The sequence below is a fragment of the Dermacentor silvarum genome, chromosome 5, assembly GCF_013339745.2.
Source record: "Dermacentor silvarum isolate Dsil-2018 chromosome 5, BIME_Dsil_1.4, whole genome shotgun sequence".
NCBI classification, from domain to species: Eukaryota; Metazoa; Arthropoda; class Arachnida; order Ixodida; family Ixodidae; genus Dermacentor; species Dermacentor silvarum.
Window position 1 is genome coordinate 59,241,573 of NC_051158.1, and position 19,087 is coordinate 59,260,659.

Consider the following 19,087-nt stretch of genomic DNA (forward strand, 5'->3'; position numbering starts at 1 on the left):
CAGCTAGCGCAAGACATGGATTATTAGAGATCGCAGGGAGAGGCCTTCGTCGTGTAGTGAACATAAATATAGACTGATGATGATGATGAATACTCTTTAAGACTAATGAAGGATACGGAGGCCTAAATGATAATTATTTACACATCGATGAATGATTACTCATTTATTGCGTAATCGAGAGCAAATCAGGCTAATTATTAAAGGCGTGAATTCAATTGATTACCAGTGTAGCGATTAGCGTTAATTAAGAATAATAACGGGAATAATAAGCTTCGGTTGTTTACTAATGAATTGAAATGGATAATCAGGATTAATTAGTGAAATCCAATTACCTACGTCAAATCAGAAACAACGTTACTCGCGAAGCGTTTATTTAAATATGCCAGGCAGATAAATCGGAACGGTTGGCGTTTTTCAGGACGGGTACAAAGGCAGGCATGCAGCCGAACGTCATCTTCCTTTTCTACCACTTGTCCCCATGGTCATTCGCGCTCTTTCTGTCCTCTGTTACGAGTGCTCGTGACCGTATTAATAATTACTATAATTGCGTACAATACGATTGATTCAGGCTCACTAGCTTAATAAATTGGGTCATTTGAACAGGTCGTTGCGATATTTGCAGCATTTTGTGCCATCCTTATCACACTGAGCCGCGGTGTGCGTAAATCCGCTACTCAATCAATCAGTCAATCAATCCATCAATCAGTCAGTCAATTGTTTGTTGAGTGCAAGATGAGCGCCTGGGAATAATGCTTACGCATTACATGACGCTCCCACTAAGGAATTTCAGTGTAAACATTACCACACACTCAGTGACATAAGTTAGTCCCATGACTGGTTTCGAACCATTTTACCTGACCACAGCAGCCCGGTACGCTACCCAGTCGACCACGAACTTCCCAGTGACATAGAAAGGCGGTGAAATGATTATATAGAAACATACATAGATACTGTGGGAACGCCGACATTATCAGTGACACTGTGGAGGAAGAAGACGATAGACTCGCGAGCTGCAGCTGGACGCCATTGGGCGCAGCCGGCATTGACTGCGCGGGCACACGCACGAGAATAAGAAGCTGAGCTCTGCCGTTCCTGCCGTTCCAGAGAGTGTGCTTGCCCGAGATCGCCTAGCCGTGACCCAGTCTACTTCCGGGTTTGCTGTCAAGTAGCCGGCGGTTATTCTCTTACATTTATAGTTTTATTTCACATCTTTTATGATTGAAAGTCGTAATTAATTTTGAGTTGATGTCGGTCTCATCTCCAGGCCAGAGGGCCTCCCTCTTGTCTGCTGCCATCCCTCCTCAGGATATACCGGTGGAGCTGTTTCTTCGAAGCGGAACCAGCAATCTTCCTGTGGCTTTGGTACCCACAAACGGGGTGATGATCCGTATGAAGGATCCTATAAAGCCATTGAAACAGAACTTCGGGCAGTCTCCACTCACAGCAAATCACAGAGGTTCTACAGTTTGGACGCGGGGGGATCCTCTGCTCGCCGTCGGACCAGGCTTGTGTGCAAGATCTGCTAAAATGCACTAATTTCGCTACGCACCCCGTGAGCTGTTTCCTCCCACCTCACTTAGTTTGCTGCAAAGGCTAAGTCCGCGATGCCGATGTAAGTTTAGTTCAACAGAAATCTTAGACAATTTTTCTCCGGCAGGTGTAGTATCTGTCTACCGATGCACAAGGGTAGTCGAAAAAAAGAAGGTCCCTACTGAAACAGTTGTCGCAACGTTTGCAGGAACTAAGGCCTCAGAGATTAAGAGTATAAGGCCTCGCCATTGATTTACTGGGTTGAACCTCTAGCCCCACGAGCACTACAGTACAGTGCCTCAAGTGTTGGCGTTTCGGACATAGCACTAACGGTTGCCGATCAACCACTCGATGCCGTAAATGCGGGGATGAACATGGTGACAACAATTGCACATCTCAAGATGAATCATGCTGTTTGTGCAATGGAAATCATCCCGCTGACGATTCTAACGGCCCCGCATGATCAAAGGAGCTTCAAGTGGTTGAAATAATAGAAAGGAGACGTCGGTGTCGTCGTGAAGCTCTTGCTGAAATTCGGAGCAGAACACAGGCATATGCGACAGTTACAGTCCGCCACTTACTCAGTGAGGACCCATCTTTTTTCCAGACGATCACAAACGTAATAGCGAAAGCTGTTGAAAAAGCAATAGAAAAGCTTCTAGGAAATTTGACAGACTCATTGGTGCAAGTAGTGTCTACGCAATTCTCAGAGATATCTCAGGCAATAGCAAAATGTAGTGTCCAAAATCAGATCTTCACTCTTTTTCAGTCTCATAAATCACAATTGCCGAAATCACTCCCATGCGCGAGCACAGATTTAGCGCGAGCTTCAAGTTCACAACAATTTGATCAAGAAGTTCACTCCGAATCAGAGTCGCTAGGCAATCGGGATGCAGACATGGACCCTCGGACTCATAAACGCACCATATCTCCTAATAACAGACTGCCTAGTTCTCCTACTAACTTCAAAACAAAAAAATTGTGCCAAAGATTCCCCTAATAGGACAGACTTTCTGAAAGAAAATATTTTGGAGCAAGAAGTGGCTGCTGTTAAGCTTTCGTCAACATAGGGTGCCTTAGGGTACTCCAATGTAATTGCCGGTCAGTACTTTCTGCTACTACAGATTTAGTATATCTAGTTTTCAAACATACTCCCTATATTATACGGTTGCAAGAGACTTGGTTGACATGTGGTCCAGATTTTCATGTAAGAATCTATCGTTGCTTTCGATTGGAAAGGCCTTCCCGAGGTGGAGGGTTGATTTCGTTCACTTCATCTGAAATTTGTCTTTGAGCAAAAATTTCATATCAGACGACGTCTCCTGAATGATAAATTTTAGTATTAGAGATAACACTTCAAGGCTGCGCACCGCTATCTGTAGTTAATACCTACTTCCCTGCTGGGATACAAGATGTCCGTACACTTGAGGTCACCGTGGACTACTGCAAAAAGAATACGTTGTTTGCAGGTGATTTCAATTCACATCATGTGGTGTGGCTTCCGCACTGATGCATCCGGGAAACTTTTATGGGATTGGGCTTCTTCGAACAATTTTACTTGCGTAACTACTAAAGTTGCAACTTTTGTTCGCTGTCAGTCACGCTCTGTCTTAGACTTATCATTTGCTAGCTCAAGTTAATCACCTTCATCTTGGGCTGTCGTTGCTGACGCCACAACTAGTGATCACCGTACTATACTAATGGATACTGTCTGCCCCTTAATTTCTTTATATAATGAAGTACATGTATTTGTGGACTATTCAAAATTCAAGAAAACGTTACAGTCCACGTTAGCATCTTTGATAGGTATGGAGAGAGATACTAAAGCTATGCGCCTTTGCGCGGTTTTGAAGGGTACCCTAAAGAAATGTGAGTTTGCAGTATCGAAAGCAAAAGGTATTTCTGGGTGTCCCTGGTGGAACCCTGACTGTGCACGAGATTATAGACGCCGAAAGGCTGCGTGGAAAAAACTTCTTAAAAAATGCCATACAAATTGGAGTAACTATACGCATGCTGCAGCTATGTTTAAACGAACAGTTTCATTAGCAAAAAGTAATTATGAAGAAAAACGACATAATTTTCTGTCGAAGAGCGGCAATAAAAAAGTGCCTTTTAGGTTTCTTCGTTTTCGCAAAGCTATACCAACGCCAGTAAATTTTGATTCAGTAATCCTATCGCCTAAAGAATTATCAGAATCGTTGGGAAAATCGCCAGAGGATTAGAAAACTGTTTTACAGCTCAGTTACAATTGAACTTAGTCAGGATTGCATCCGAGGACAGCTTTACAAATGTGACGATTGAAGAGCTTTCGCACGTTGTGAGACAGCTACCTGCCTTGCTCCAGGTCCAGATGGCATAACAACGAGCATGCGAAAAATATGATTTGACGTGTCTCTACAGGACCTACTTAATATCATCAACTACTCCTTAAAGTACAGTTGGATTCCTCCAGATTGGACGCTTGCTAAGATTCTCCTCCCACTTAAGAAACAAGGAGCGGGATTGCATATGGACAACACAAGGCCCATTGCATTAACATCTAATATTATGAAACTAATAGAAAGAATGGTATACATCCGTATAATGAGGTTTTTAACTACTAACACATTACTGAGCTCATGTCAGATCGGATTTAGACCAGGATGCTCAATTTGGTGCGCGCACGTACATCTGGAGGGACGTAATAAGCATGCTCATCACAGGCGACAGATTGCAGGGCTAGTGGCTCTTGATATAGCTAAGGCATACGACAGGGTAGAGCATATTATTCTCCTGAATATCCCAAAGAGCATGAATTTTACTCCATATGTAACAAATTCGATTTATGAAATCCTAAGGTGCAGAAAATTCTATTGCTCACAAGGTGTTGTTTCGACGTCAAAATATAATCAGTCCAGGGGAGTTCCACAGGGTTCCGTTCTTTCTCCCATTTTGTTTAAATATTCAAATGAGCTCAATTCTACTGTGTGACGATGTACAAGTGCACGTTTACGCAGATCACGTTGCATTCTTTGCGTCAGCGAGTGATATTCACTCTCTGCAAAGATTATTACAATCATACTTATCAATACTTGAAGATTGGTTTGATGATATTCGTATGACATTAAATGTTAGCAAGATTGCCTTGCTTGTATTTCCCTTAAATATTCCGGTTAATGTCTCCCTCTAATACCGTCAAGAAATAATCCCTCAGCATGACTTTATTAGGTATCTAGGCGTTATATACGATCAAAAACTTAGTTGGCGCAACCACATCGAACATGTTCCGTCTAAGGCAGCAAGCGCTGTTGGCATGATTCGAAAACTCGGTCCGCGCCGCTCTGGGCTACGCAGAGACACTCTCATTATGATTTATTGTATGTATGTTTGACCCATATTGGAATTTGGGTGCGTTTTATTCCCCGGTGGTCCAGCATACAAGATCAACCCCCTTGTTCTTCTAGAGCGAGCGGCCCTCCGGATTTCTCTAAAATTGCCAGAATTTGTTGCTAATAATGTATTATATCAAGAAGCCCGATCACCCAAACTCATTAGCAAACTCCACATCCTTACAGTAAAAATCTACTTAAACATTTGCGCATCTTCATTGAGACGATCGCAGTTGTATTTATTACGGAAAGATCTGCGTTCTTTGAAGAAACATGGTCCCGTTATACAATCCGCAGGTTCTTTTTGTGCGAATACAACTAGAACCAATAAAGGTTCAGTTACGCGAGATCATTCCCGACAAAAAACCCGTAACTGCTATTAGAATGGAATTACATGACATATTTCGTTCCATTGCTAAACTCCTGCCAACTAAATATCTGAGCGGAATACCGCAAGATGAAAGCACAAATGAAAATCAATACTGTAATAGCGACGGATGCATCAGTGTGTGACGAGAAAGCGGGTGTAGGCATTTTTTCTGAGGTGCTATTCTAGTCCTATTCAATGCGACTTCCTGATTTTACACCTATATTTCAGGCAGAATTATTAGCAATTATATTAGCTCTTCGAAAACTTCCAGGAAATTCTTCCACAGCTGCAATAGTAACCGATTCATTGTCAGTGTGCACAGCACTCACCTCATGCTCAGACAATGCAGTTTTGAACAAACTAGAAACATTAATCCCTTCGACCTTACGTCTGGTGCGCTTGATATGGGTACCAGGTCACCATGGTTTGTTTTTAAATGAAATGACCGACGCACTCGCACGTACATCCCTACAAGGACCAGTCACGCATGTTCTGCCGACTTCTGCTTATATCACCGCGGCTAGGTTTAGAAAACTCTCCTAAATTACTCTGCAAAACAGGCATTCCAAATCACAGACTTAAAGCATTTACTTTAGCCTTGGGATAATCAATGGTATCCCACAGTAAATTGGAAATCTCCCTTACAAAATTACGGTGCCGTATTCCACCCCTAAATTTTTATCTACACAGGTCTGAGGTGCAATGCAGGATGTGCCAAGTTTCTCGTTCGCACGAGTTTTACCCGAGTTTGCTCGATGGTAGTCAGTGAACGAAGATAGCAAGGACGTGCAATAACATCAGGCAAAAAGAAATGTCGAGATAAAGCCGCGTATGACAACATGAGCGTACCCTGCGCAACACAGTGATTCCGCGCTTCAAGCTCAGAGGACTGCGCAACAAAACGCGCGAGCGCCGCGTGTTGCTATCAACGTATTATCGCAATTTAGCAGTACCCTGACTGTCCCGCTGTCTATCTGCACAGTTTCCGTGAGCCACTTGCCACGCCTTTCTCGGGCGCGTCAAGGGCGTGCCTTATCTTTCGGGTATTATCTTTATATCCTCCGTCAAATGCGAACAGGGCACATGCGGTGCATTCTTGCACCTACACTTTCCCTCAATCGATTACATTGAAATACAACAAATAAGATAAAGAACATTTTATTTCTTAATGTATCGGTTTTTCATTTTGAATGCAATAAATTTGTGATGACAAACGGACATCGAGTGAATTAAGAAATTTTGCACTTTTTGTCGCGAGTGGCGACAGTGAGGCGAAAGCTCACAAGCGGATACATTTTAGTGGGTCGCGCGCACGGGGGAGTTCATACGGTGAGCAGTCACCAGGGGCGCTGCAGTGCTATTCTCGATAAAATCGATGCGATAATGACGAATAAAGCCAGTCATGACAATGATCTGTCCATTCCCTGTCTATTAGGGCAATGGCAACGCAGCGCTGCGCGGCATGGCTGTTCACTGCAGATGTTTTCACTTAGGCGGCTACTAAGGCCGCCGCTTGATGAACTGAAACGACACTCCAGCCATAGAGACGGGGGCAACGGCTGTCGCTGAAAAATTGCTGTGCGGTATTGTAGGGTCCGTAGTGACGCAGCACAGTGAAAATGCTCCAGTGTATCTGCGTGCGCGTAGTCTCCGCGATGCATTGCGAAGACGAGCGTGCTGCCCAGTGACACAATTCATCGTTTGTCACCGCTTGCCCAGTGAAGGTGCCTCCGTGCGCATATACGCAGAATTTGATTGTGTTGTTCACTCCAATGTGCTTGCCGATTGCCTCTCCTGCTGAGCTAACAGCGATCGCAGATGGATATGGCAACGACAGCGCAGCAAGCGCATTTTGGCGGGTGAGGTCTCTTCTGTGCAGTTAGGAAATGAAATTTCGAACGCAGGAAGGTGTTGCAATTGTTTAGTGTGCCATGCTTGTGATGAAGAAATGCCATCGCACTGGGTGTCTTTGGGCTGACCGCTGACCGTGTTTGCGACACTGCGGCTCCGATACATCACTGCTGACAGAGCAGCCATCTCAAATGACAGCTGCGATACGTTGTCGTTGGAAAACACTACGCACTGCTCAGGATCGTCGTCCACCGGGGCACATCGAAGCCTTGCAAGCAGCTACAGTGACCTGCCGATAATTATATGCTGTGCGCTACGCCGCCACAATGAAGGCAATGGACCGTGTTGTGGGCCCATCACAGCCCAAGAAGATATATGCAGAAGCCAGCGAATGTCGAGGCTTTTTTTTTATAGTGGTGCTCAGTACATCACCGATGACAGTGCGTTGTGCGTGTTTTATTTCGCCGGTGAAGACTGGTAATGCCTCTTTCTGCCGCACAATGTCGCTGTTGCTGAAGAATAAGTTGGGCGCGGCCCAACCGTGGTGGGCGCGCACAAGAGTACATGCCTCGCGCGGGGCGTGACCTATGGTTTTAATTGACAGGCGAACTCATGCCAAACTCGTACATCGCGAAACCCCCCTCGAGTTGAACTCGTGAACATGGCGGCGGCAGCATCAGCCTGTGTCATCGCATCCAGCGGCAGTAAGCGGCAATATGACCGTCTGGACCCGTTCACCTACATGACCGACGCAGAGTTTCGCGTCATTTTTGTCTTTCCAAAACGTGAGTGCGCTGGCTGTGTGACGAGTTAAGCGAAGGCCGTCGACTGCGGAGACAGCGTGGCGGACAAATTATGCTTTCCGAGCACAGAGTGGTGTGACTAGGCTGCGGAGGAAAAGTTCATGAGATCGCTTCGGCTCTCTCCTGTTTAAAGCGCTGCTCGTCCACCGCGCCACAGCCTCAAGCAAGGTCTCACGTCGTCATCGGAGTACTGGGGCACCTGTGAGCACCTGGGGTTCAAGCCGGACCAACCAACCTGCGCAGGCGAAGTGGTCACATTATATTGGAAGGCTCAGAACGGACGTCAGGCTGCCTCAGTTTTCGCAGTTACACGGTACCACTGCACTGCACGGGCAGACAGGCGAAGGAAGTTACTTCGCCAACACGGGCCGCCTCAGCCGTCCGAACGACCACCTCTCCAGGCGACAAATGATTTGGCTCACGTACAGCGTGAGGCAAAGTGTAGACATATGGCTGTTGAAGGAGATGACCGGCGACTTGTTTCCTCTGTCGGAGCACGCCATCGCCGACTGAAGGAACTACTACCGTAAGTTCGCGAGAGACGAGCTGCTGGCGCGACCTCCACTCGGTGGCCCCGGGTAGATAGCGCAAACTGACAGACAGACAGACAGACAAAGAACTTTAATGAAGGTCCTGAGAAGCTCCGTTGCCCCCTCTCAGGGAGGCGACGAAGCCGCGGGCCGCACCTACGTCGGGACGGGGAGACCAAGCTCCAGCGCCGCATCGTGGGCTCTCTGGACAGCCCAAAATTGGCGTGACTCGTCGGAGCTCCGAAGAGCAGAGCTCCACTCCTCTGCAGTGCATCGATGCGGGCCCCTCTGTAACGAGGGGCATCCCCAGAGCATGTGGTCTAAAGTACTACGTTGTCCACAGCTAGGGCAGTCTGGACTAAAGCAGTCTGGATTGATGTGGTGAAATAAATTCAGGTTGGGATATGATCCCGTCTGAAGCATGCGTAGTGTGATAGCTTGAGGTCTGGTTAGTGTGCTGTGTGGGGGAGGGTATAGTCTCGTACCAAGGTAGTAGTGTTTTGTAACCTCGTTGAAGGTGAAGAGAGTGTCACGGAATTTGACGAGCCTAGAATCGACGGAGCCTCGACTCGCAGTGGCGTCAGCGCGGGGGGTTAGTTCGCGCGCTTGGACGTGTGCGATGTCGTTGAGGTTGGGGAGGGAGTCGAGTTGGGGTTCGAGATGTGCCGGGAACCACGTGATTGTATGTGGCTGGATGACTTTCCTTTTGAGAATTCGATGAGCTTCCTCGGCGATGGTACCAGAGGCAAATGCCCGAACCGCCGCCCTCGAGTCAGTAAATATTTCAGCTCTCTCATCGTCGAGAAGTGCCAGAGCGACCGCAGCCCGCTCTGCCCTAGCCGGGGTGCTGTCTCTGATGAATGCCCCACAAGTGACGTGTCCGTCGTGATTGACTACCGTTGCGACAAAGTCCGATGTGTGCTCGTACTGGGCCGCATCAACGAAAGTGACCGTGTGAGGCGAGGTTTTTATCCTCCGGAGCAATGCCACAGCCCTAGCTTTGCGCCTGCTCGCATTGTGCTGTGGATGCACGTTTTTGGGGAAAGGAGCAACCATAATGTTGTCCCGTAGGTAATCTGACATTTCACATGTGCGTTCCATCGCTACAGTGGAGCCGATTCCTAAGACCGCGAGAATCTCCCTCCCCGCAGGGGTGCTAGAGAGTCGTGATACTTGAGCGGTTTCCTGAGCTTCGATGATTTCATCGAGTGTATTATATACACCTAGTTGAAGAATGTGGTCCGTGCTGGCGTTTATTGGTGCTCCTATTACTTTTTTGATACTTTTACGGATGAGCGTGTCCAGCTTGTGCCTTTCAGAAGCGTACCACTTGTGCATTGCAGCCACGTAAATTATGTGACTCATTAAGAATGCGTGGAATAGCCGTAGGAGATTGTCCTCCTTTAGACCGCTCCTCTTGTTGGAGATTCTATTGATTAATCCAATCATGCACTCCGTCTTGGTCGTGATTTTTCTGAGCGTCGTGATGTTACCTTCAGTAGACTTGATGAACATTCCCAGCACCTTTAGGGTGTCGATCCTAGGAATGCTCGCCCCGCTTTTGGTGTGTAGTTCTATGTCAACTTTGTCCAGGGGCTTCCAACCCCTGGGTTTAGGACCTTTGCGGACCGGTCTGTAGAAACGTAGCTCAGACTTGGTTGTCGAGCATCGTAGGCCTGTGTCATCGAGGAAGGTTTCAGTACGCTCGACTGCTTCTTGTAGGCTCGATTCCACTTGCCCTTCGCTGCCGCCGGTGCACCAGATGGTGATGTCATCGGCGTATATCGTGTGGTGAACTCTTTCAATTCCCGACAGGGATACCGACAGTTGCCTGAGGGATAGGTTGAACAACAAGGGCGATAGCACCGCCCCCTGAGGCGTGCCTTTGGGTCCGAGAGAATACCCTTCTGATTTGTGGTCTCCAAGCTTTAACGCGGCTTTGCGGTTCTCCAGGAATGATCTTACGTAACCGTGAAAGGCTTGTCCTAAGTTAAGATCCGAGATGGATTCCATAATATGTCGGTGTGATATGTTGTCGAAGGCCTTCTGAAGGTCAAGCCCGAGAATTCTCCGCACGTCTCTCGTATCTTGGTCTATGATTTGAGTCTTGATTAATTTCATTGCATCTTGTGTCGAGAGGCATGGTCTGAAGCCCACCATGTTGTAGGGCAGCAGACCGCTCCGTTCGACGTGCTTAGTAATGCGATTGTGAATTACGTGTTCCGCTACCTTTCCTACTGAAGGAACTACTGCCGTAAGTTCGCGAGAGACCAGCTGCTGGCGCGACCTCCATTCGGCGGCCCCGGGTAGATAGCGCAAATTGACGAGTGCATTCTTCACGGCTAGCAAAAGTGCAATCGAAGCCGCCGAATGTCGGGCGACAACTTTCCGCCGAGCCACCAAAATTACGGTGGTGTTAAAGATGGAGGCCCATGCCTCTTCGGCATCTTCTGCGCGACCAGAGGGGTGCTGCGACTTTAAAGGTCGACCGACGAAAGGCGGCGAATCTAGGCGCCATTATTGCAGCCAATTTTCAGCCGGGGACCAATATTCATGGTGACGAATTGGCCGCATACAAATATATCCCAAATTTAGTGGATGCTAACGGGGCTATGCCTCAACCTGCATTGGGATATTGTCAACCACAGCGTGAACTTTGTGGACCCCATCCCAGGCGTTAACACGCAAAAAAATAAATAGAAAGGTATTGTCAAAAAGTGAAGCGCCACCTCGTCAGCGATGGGTACAGGGTAACTGCACCGATGCTGGAGTCCCACCTGGGATGGATGTGGTGGCACTCAACGGCCACGTGCACTGCAAAGACCCTCTCTTGCGTTTGTTAGAAACCACGGATCGCTCGGGCTACCCAGTATAAAGAGTCTTTCCTGCGGTTGTTAGAAGCCATCGCTCGACGCTTGCCAGTATGAAGGTGCATCTCAAAGTAAAAGAAAACCAAGCGTAGTTTTCTGACACATAATTGTACGAGTGCTTTCAGGCATTCCTGAGTGCTTACACGGTAAGCGCGCGGCAAACCACTTAGGCGCTAGCCCACGCTCACTTCGTCTCGTAGCTGGGGCAGCTGGGGTGCCTCGCGCGTATCGATGCACCCTACTCGCAGCGTTTCTTTAGCGCGAGGAACGAGCGATCCGTTAAAAGCCCAGTGTGAAAACCAGGCGCACACCAATCTGTGCTCGGAAATGGGAGCGCAAGTACATAGCGAGCCGCGCCAATCGAATCCAGAGGGAAAAAAAGAGGAGGACAAGCGTCCCCTCGTCATATAACGCGAACGTATTAAACTACAAATTAGTCTAATGCACGTTCAATGTACATCTATTAAAATTTGAAATGCTTATAACCTACATTAATGTGACTAATATTATTGTACTAAATGCTTTTATTTTATAACTTGCTTGTGCCTGTAATGCACTCGGTGGAACGACAAACAAGTGAAAGAGGCGCGACCATGCACCAAGCGTATGATCGCTTGAGCCCCAGTTTGTCGACCGCCCATACGGCAACGCCCAAGGGTTGATAGCCACCCAGAGTGAATCTAGATAAACCAATGAAACTGGAGGCGTGCCGACGGACAAACTTTGTGTTGTTACCATTTGGTCTTTCATCTTGGGGCGTCGCCAGAGCTCGTGAAGATCCCGAGTATCGCCAAGCTCGGCGCATTCTGCATCGCGCCCCTGGTCTGGCGATGTCCACCCTATGTCATTTCTGCAAAGAACCTGAAACCATTGACCATTCTCTTATTAAACTGCGGCCGATTCGTAATTCAGAGAAGAAATACTTCGAAGTTCCGTTCCGAAAATCAGGCATCGCTACAAACGTTGAAAACATTCTATCCTTCGGGGCATATACATTGGGTTTTAGGCACAGGAACTTATGCAGGGCCGTATGCGAGGTCCTTGGTGACACAAGACTACCAAGTTAATTTACTAATGTATTGTTTATTATCTTACAAAATTCTAATTTGCGCTATTTACTGATTCATTATTTAATATTTCGAAAATTCCAATTCAACTGATTGAAATTTATTACCTTCTACCTTGCTCTCCTGTCAAAAAGCACACGATTCCCTATAAAATAAAATAAAATACGGCTCCAACATCAATTAGTTTCATTGAATGCTTTCAACTGTACCCTCACAATACTTTTTCCCTAAAGTTTTCTCCCCCTGCCCCACCTGTTTAACCGCCGGCTTCTTGGCCAATCCCCCGTGGTGGGTATGCGCCTTGGTATATCAAGCAAGCAAGCAAGCAAGGCGCGGCCCGCTGAGACTGGAGCCTGCTGGCGTGGACTGCGGGATCGAGCCGTTTCCCACATTGGCGCCCTTAACGTGGGGCCCCGGCTGCGTTCCGGGATGAACCATGGTCGTGAGGAAGGCTGACGGCGCCCGTTCCACAGCGAGTAGCGACTCCTACCCGGCCATGGTGCGTGACCATTTCCGCGGAGCGAGCTGCGCCTCTGGTGTTTGGTGACGTGCGATTCCGCCGGTTCCTCCTCCGCCGCCGTCACCGAGACTGGCGTGGGACCTGGTGGCGGCGTGGTCTCCTACGCGCTGCTGCAGCTCCCGGCGCCGCCGCTCGAGAAGGGCACCGCCGGTGCAGGTGACGTCATGAGCGAGATGGCGCCGACACCAGCTCAAGAGTGGCAACGTCCCTCGGTGCTGCAGTGCGTTTTTCTACACAGACGGCTCGAGAGGACGTCATGAGTGGTGTCCAGTTTTCCGGTGAGATTTCGGGACCTCGAGGCCAGTTGCCAACGGTAGCGGCGGCGGTACCGTTAGAGAGATGATCGGGATCACTGCGATGACCTGCGGGCTGCGGTGCGGTACACTCTCTGTGGTGACAAGGCATTGAGCATGCGGCGGCTCCTTTCGGCAACCTGCTGCGTGCACTCGTCAGAACGAAGCCGAAGAAAAAAAACCAGACCAGGTGTGCGCCAGGGCACGGTTTCGGGCCTTTCGGTTCCTGCAAGACCTGAACTCGGAGGCTGCACCACCTGGTTTGCCCAATCTTCTCGAGGATTCCGTCCTGGAAGCCAGCCAGGTTTAGGGCCTGCTGGTTCCTGCAAGACATCAACTTCGAGGCTGCACCACCTGGTATGCCCAATCTTCTCGAGGATTCCGTCCTGGAAGCCAGCCAGGTTTAGGGCCTGCGGGTTCCTGAAAGACCTTGGTGACTCGGACGTGCCGGCTCTGCCGATCCTCGTTCGGTGCAGTCTACAAGGTTCGCCCGCCGGTAGGAGTACCATGCCGTCGCTGCCAGCCACCGTGGGCCAGTGCGATCAACGCCTCCGCTGAGGGTGGGGCAGTGGGGGAACGCCGACAATATTAGCGGCACTGTGGACGAAGAAGACGAGAGACGCGCGAGCTGCGGCTGGACGCCATTGGCCGGCCGAGACTGGAGCCTCCTGGCGTGGACTGCGGGATCGAGCCATTTCCCACAATACATAGATCCCATCCTCACAAACCCAACCTAAAAATATGACGTGACATTAAGCATGGCAGGCAGTAGGGACCTTCCGATAATTTTTGCCACACTTGACCACGATTCACACTTCGTCGGCTCTGCTCATACTTTACAGAAATATATTACAGAGCTCTGGGACACAGAAGCCCGAAAACATGCAGACACGTAGTGCTCCCGTCCCCCGCTGACGCAGAGATTCAGAGATCACAATTGGTCAGCAATTGGCCAGCAGCTATGTAAGCAAAAGTGTTGAGAAACGTTGCGATTTCGTATGGAAGGATCGTTAGCGCGCGATAGAAGACGACGACAGCGGTGACCCGCAGAACATCAAACATGTTGCGCGCCGTCTTTGGGGGGGGGGGGGGGGGAGCAGTTTCTTATTGCGGTTCGGGGGTGCGGAGGGAAGGGGCTGCGCAACTAACCCCACATCTGTAGCCATACGGTCATGATTTGTTCTCAGTTGCATCCCTTCATGCCTTTTTCATCAACACCACCTTGCAGCAAACCACGTGAGTAGCTTGGACACTAAAACTAGAATCAAAATTTCATGCAATTTTCTGGATAATGGCTAGAAATATGACCACAACAACGAATTAGGAAAATTATACAAGCAGCATTACTCGGGAGAGTGCGGCAATTTCATCATTTACCCTAAAAACCCGGCCGAGCTTTGCCTCTAGGGAAGTAGAGTAATACCGGTGTCGCACGGCGCACTTTTGATCGCAATCGAGCCGAATCCGGATCGAATTTCTCGGTCGCAATTGGCTCCTTTGCGTAAGCTGCGCAAATGAGTAGCTGAGGCAAAGCTGCTAGCATATAGGTGCATAGGTTCAGGCACATGGACTCGACTCGCCACCAAGGCCAGGAAATAAGTTGGACTCGGAATACTACGACCAGCAGTAAGGATTGTTAAGAATTAATGTTTACATCTCTCTCTGAGCTAACTAAAAAATAATGAGGAACCTTTTCGGTAAACAAGCGCCTGAGTATATTTGTAAGCAATACACTTTGTACGCATGTGTCGCATGGATTTCGGGAACCGCGTTCCGTAAACACAAACGTCGCCCCGTATGCCGACGACCATATTGCTTTCATTTCCATTCGTTTTAGGCTATTGGAGATGTTATGCGCAGCTGTGTTTGCAGTTTACAAATAATTTCTATAAAAATAGTACATTTTGAATACTCAGTGATTTTTTATTGTCACACTGTGCAAATTCTCGAATCGCAATGTTCTTGGAGGCCTATTGCTTCTGCCTTTTCTTTCATTTCAGATGCCCCAAAAGAACGTTTCCACCATTTGGAAGCTGCGTATACACACGTTTTCCAGGCCATTACCCGACGTGCTGTAAATGGGAACGAACATGTTAGTAGCGAGAGAAGAATATTTTATCGTCTTTCGCCAGTTCTTTACAGCTGTTCTTTTACACGAGGTCAGAAGGGCTGTGGCTAAATAGATAATAAAATATATTTTGCCCTGACTCGGCTGTCCCATTCTGTGCCAATTCGAGTATTTCAGCTCTGCATCATCTTCATAATGCGAATAGCTATATTTGCCTACTGGAGCCGCTTTGAGTCTGTCTGTCGTTCTATATACCATTCTATCTATCTATCTATCTATCTATCTATCTATCTATCTATCTATCTATCTATCTAGCCTTTGTTGTGCTCTTCGTGCTCTTTCTCATGATGCCGTGGCGGTCGTTTCATCGTCGGCATTCCAGCCTCGTGATCTTACTCGCATCATGCCGTCGTCGTCAAGCCTTAAGCCTCGCAGCAAGTGGGCGAACTTCTATAATAGCTAAGGCCACTACGCACGGGCTCATGGTCCTCATTGCGTCTTGGTCAGTCCATCGTCGCCATCCTACCTTCGCCATCATAATCGTGTCATGGAGTGATTGTCACTCCATCGTCGTCGTGCACTTGTCATGTATTCCTTGTCACACCTCCATCGTGTCACACCTGCATCAATCGTTTTCCAGCATCATGATCTTACTCTGGTCATGCTGTCATGGTCATGCTTCTGCTCCAACCCAGTTGTCTAAGTTGTCTAATTCCTTGGGTTGCTACTCGGTAAGTGTTCGTGGTCGTGATTGCAACGTAATGTGTCGTCACTCCAGCTGTGTCATCCGGCTCTCGCCATGCCCTCGACATGACGCCATCGTCGTCAAACCATGGTCATCACGCTATTGTTTTATCATCATCAGCAGCAGCAGCATATATTTATGTTCACTGCAGGACGAAGGCCTCTTCCTGGGATCTCCAATTAACCCTGTCTTGTGCTATTTGATTCCAACTTGCAACTGCAAATTCCCGAACTTCATCACCCAACCTAGTTTTATACCGTCCTCGACTGCACTTCCCATCTCTTGGTATCCATTCTGTAACTCTAATGGTCCCCCGGTTATCCCTCCTACGCTTTACATGGCCTGGCCAGCCAATTTTTTTCTCCTAGTGTCAATTAGAATTTCGGCTATCGCCGTTTGCTCTCTGGTCCACACAGAAATCCATATGCTGTGTGTTAACGTTAGGCCTAACATATTTCATTCCATCGCTCTTCGTGCGGTCCTTAGCTTGTCCTCGAGCTTCTTTGTTACCTTCACAAATTACTTCCCCCTATGTTAGCACTGGCAGAATGTAATGATTTACACTTTTGTTTTCTGTGACAGTGGTAACCTCCCAGTTAGTATTTGGCGATGCGTGCCGTATTCACTCCAACCCAATTTTGTTCTTCTGTAAAATTCCTTGCCATAATCAGGGTCCCCTGTGGGTAATTGACCAAGATAAATGTGGTCCTTTACAGACTCTAAAGGTTGACTGGCGATCCTGAATTCTAGTTCCCTTGCTAGGCTATTGAACATTATCTTTGTCTTTTGCATATTAATCTACAGCACCACTCTTACATTTTCTCGGTTAAGGTCCTCAAATATTTGTTGTAATTCCTGCCTGTTGTCGCTGAATAGGACAACGTCATCTGCAAACCGGGGGTTGCCGAGATATTCGCCTGTGATCCTCATTCCTAAGCCACCCCAGTTTAAGCGCTTGAATACTTCTAAGCATGCATTGAATAGCACTGGAGAGATTGTGTCTCCTTGCCTGACCCCTTTCTTGATAGGTTTTTTTCTGCTTTTGTTTTGGAGAACCAAGGTAGCTGTGTAGTCTTTCAATATATTTGCCAAGATATTTACGTATGACTCCATTACTCCTTCATTACGCAATGCATCTATGACTACTGGTATCTCTACTGAATCAAATGCCTTTATCACAGTCATCACTTAACGTCGTCCCATTCTCATCATGCCGTCCTGCTATTAGCGTCTAACACATTGCACGGACGTCAATTTTCATTCATCAGTCTATCGCAATCATACTGTCGGCATTAAATTGTGAATACGCAACCTCTGTCCTACCCCAATCGTCAGAGAGTCCCTATCATGCATCCGCTGTCAGATCGTCGTCGTTATGCCGTTATTATGATTTGGTTTTCCTAAGTCAACGAGGGGTTGTTTACCCGGGGGTGTATTTACACTTCTATGGTTTGAATTATTGTGGCCAAAATTGAGACTAATTCTGAGTGGGGAAAAGAAACAACGAAGCTGATTGTTAACAAGACATGGACATATAATTAACACAAACTGTCACACACACAAGCCAGCTAACCATGATACTAAGACTAATAGAAACGTTCATGCACTTTTAAATGTTCTCACACAATACAGAAATATATATATATATATATATATATATATATTGTGAGCATTATTCATACGCTTCATATTCTCATCTGTACATTCTCATCATCACCGTTTTGGGGCCTGGTGGTGAGGCTCTCGCTCGAGAGAATAAAGAAGAGTTTTTCATTGCCTAAACCTTGTCTCACAAGTGGTGGAGTGTGCTGCCCGGTTCCTTCGTGCTCTCGCTGTCGGTCTCTCTCCAGCTTCACCTACGCTACATCCCTGGAGCTCCGCTCGGGTCTCCGCCTCTACCAACTGCACTCGACCATGTCTCAAGACCAGCAGGCCACTGCCGCGACATCCACCTTGCCTGCTCCGGCGGGTACCCCTGCTTGGACGCTCACTACCCCTCAGAAGGATCCACCGGTGTTTGCTGGACTTCCCCGTGAAGACGTTGAAGACTGGTTGGAGCTATACGAGCGCGTGAGTGACTTTAACCACTGGAACGAATTTGCGAACCTTGGACACGTCACCTTCTACCTCACCGGCGTCGCAAGAACTTCGTTTTATAACCATGAGCTCGATTTCGTCAACTGGAGCACGTTTAAACACCACCTACGCCAGATTTTCGCGAACTCCTCTGTACGCTCTGAAGTCGCCAAGAAGAAGCTTGCTGAGCGTGTTCAGCACTCGGGCGAGTCCTACATTTCGTACATAGAGGACGTCCTCGCCCTCTTCCGCCGCGTGAACACCTCGATGCCAGAGAGTGACCGTGTACGCCACCTGCTCAAGGGTACTGGGACTCTGGCATTCAATGCTCTTGTAGTGCTGAACCCCATACCGTCGCAGATATTATCAGTACGTGTCAGCGCCTAGATGAGCTTAATATGCTTCGCTTACACCCTGACACATGTGATTTCAAGGCGTCCAACGACAGCGAGCTACGTGCCCTGATTCGCTCCATCATCCGCGAGGAACTGCATGCCCACGCAACGTCTACCCCTCCTGAGGTCGTTATGACCCCTTCTGGTGGCGGCCTCCACCATATCGTGAGGGAAGAGATAGCTGCCGTGACCTGTCCGCAAGTCCCGAGCCCGCAACCCATCCCTACGCCCACTTATGCCTAGGTTGCCTCTATAGTGCCACCCTCCCAGCAGCCATCACAGCAGGCATCTGTACCACACGGGTCTCTGAATCCTATCACTACACGACCACCACCTCTTCCATCTTACAACGCATGGAGCCCACCTTGACCTGTTTGCTACTATTGCGGTATCCGTGGCAACATTTCAAGGTTTTGCGGACGCCGTCAGCAGGATGAAAGGCGTGGTTATGACGGGTTTGAGAGGGATTAGTTTTCTGGCCCTATACCACAACGGCGCCGTTCTTAGTACGATTATTATCCGCGACGTTCTCCATCTCCGCAGGAATTCACGTTGCCGGTTGATTGCGTTTCCCGTGCCGTCGCTCTCCATCACCGATGCG

General features: G+C 48.2%; 1 long non-coding RNA gene across 4 annotated transcripts in view; it reads left to right on the forward strand.

Moving 5' to 3' along the window:
• The window catches only part of LOC125945641 (uncharacterized), an 89,332-nt gene extending 73,925 nt beyond the window's left edge, over positions 1 to 15,407 (forward strand). For 3 of the 4 annotated variants that reach the window (XR_007467106.1, XR_007467103.1, XR_007467104.1), the window contains one exon: positions 15,203 to 15,407. This is a non-coding gene — a long non-coding RNA (uncharacterized LOC125945641). Of the gene's footprint in view, positions 1 to 1,264; positions 1,553 to 15,202 lie in introns of all 4 variants that reach the window. The other variant, XR_007467105.1, reaches the window with a different exon arrangement.
• The last annotated feature ends 3,680 nt before the right edge of the window (positions 15,408 to 19,087 follow it).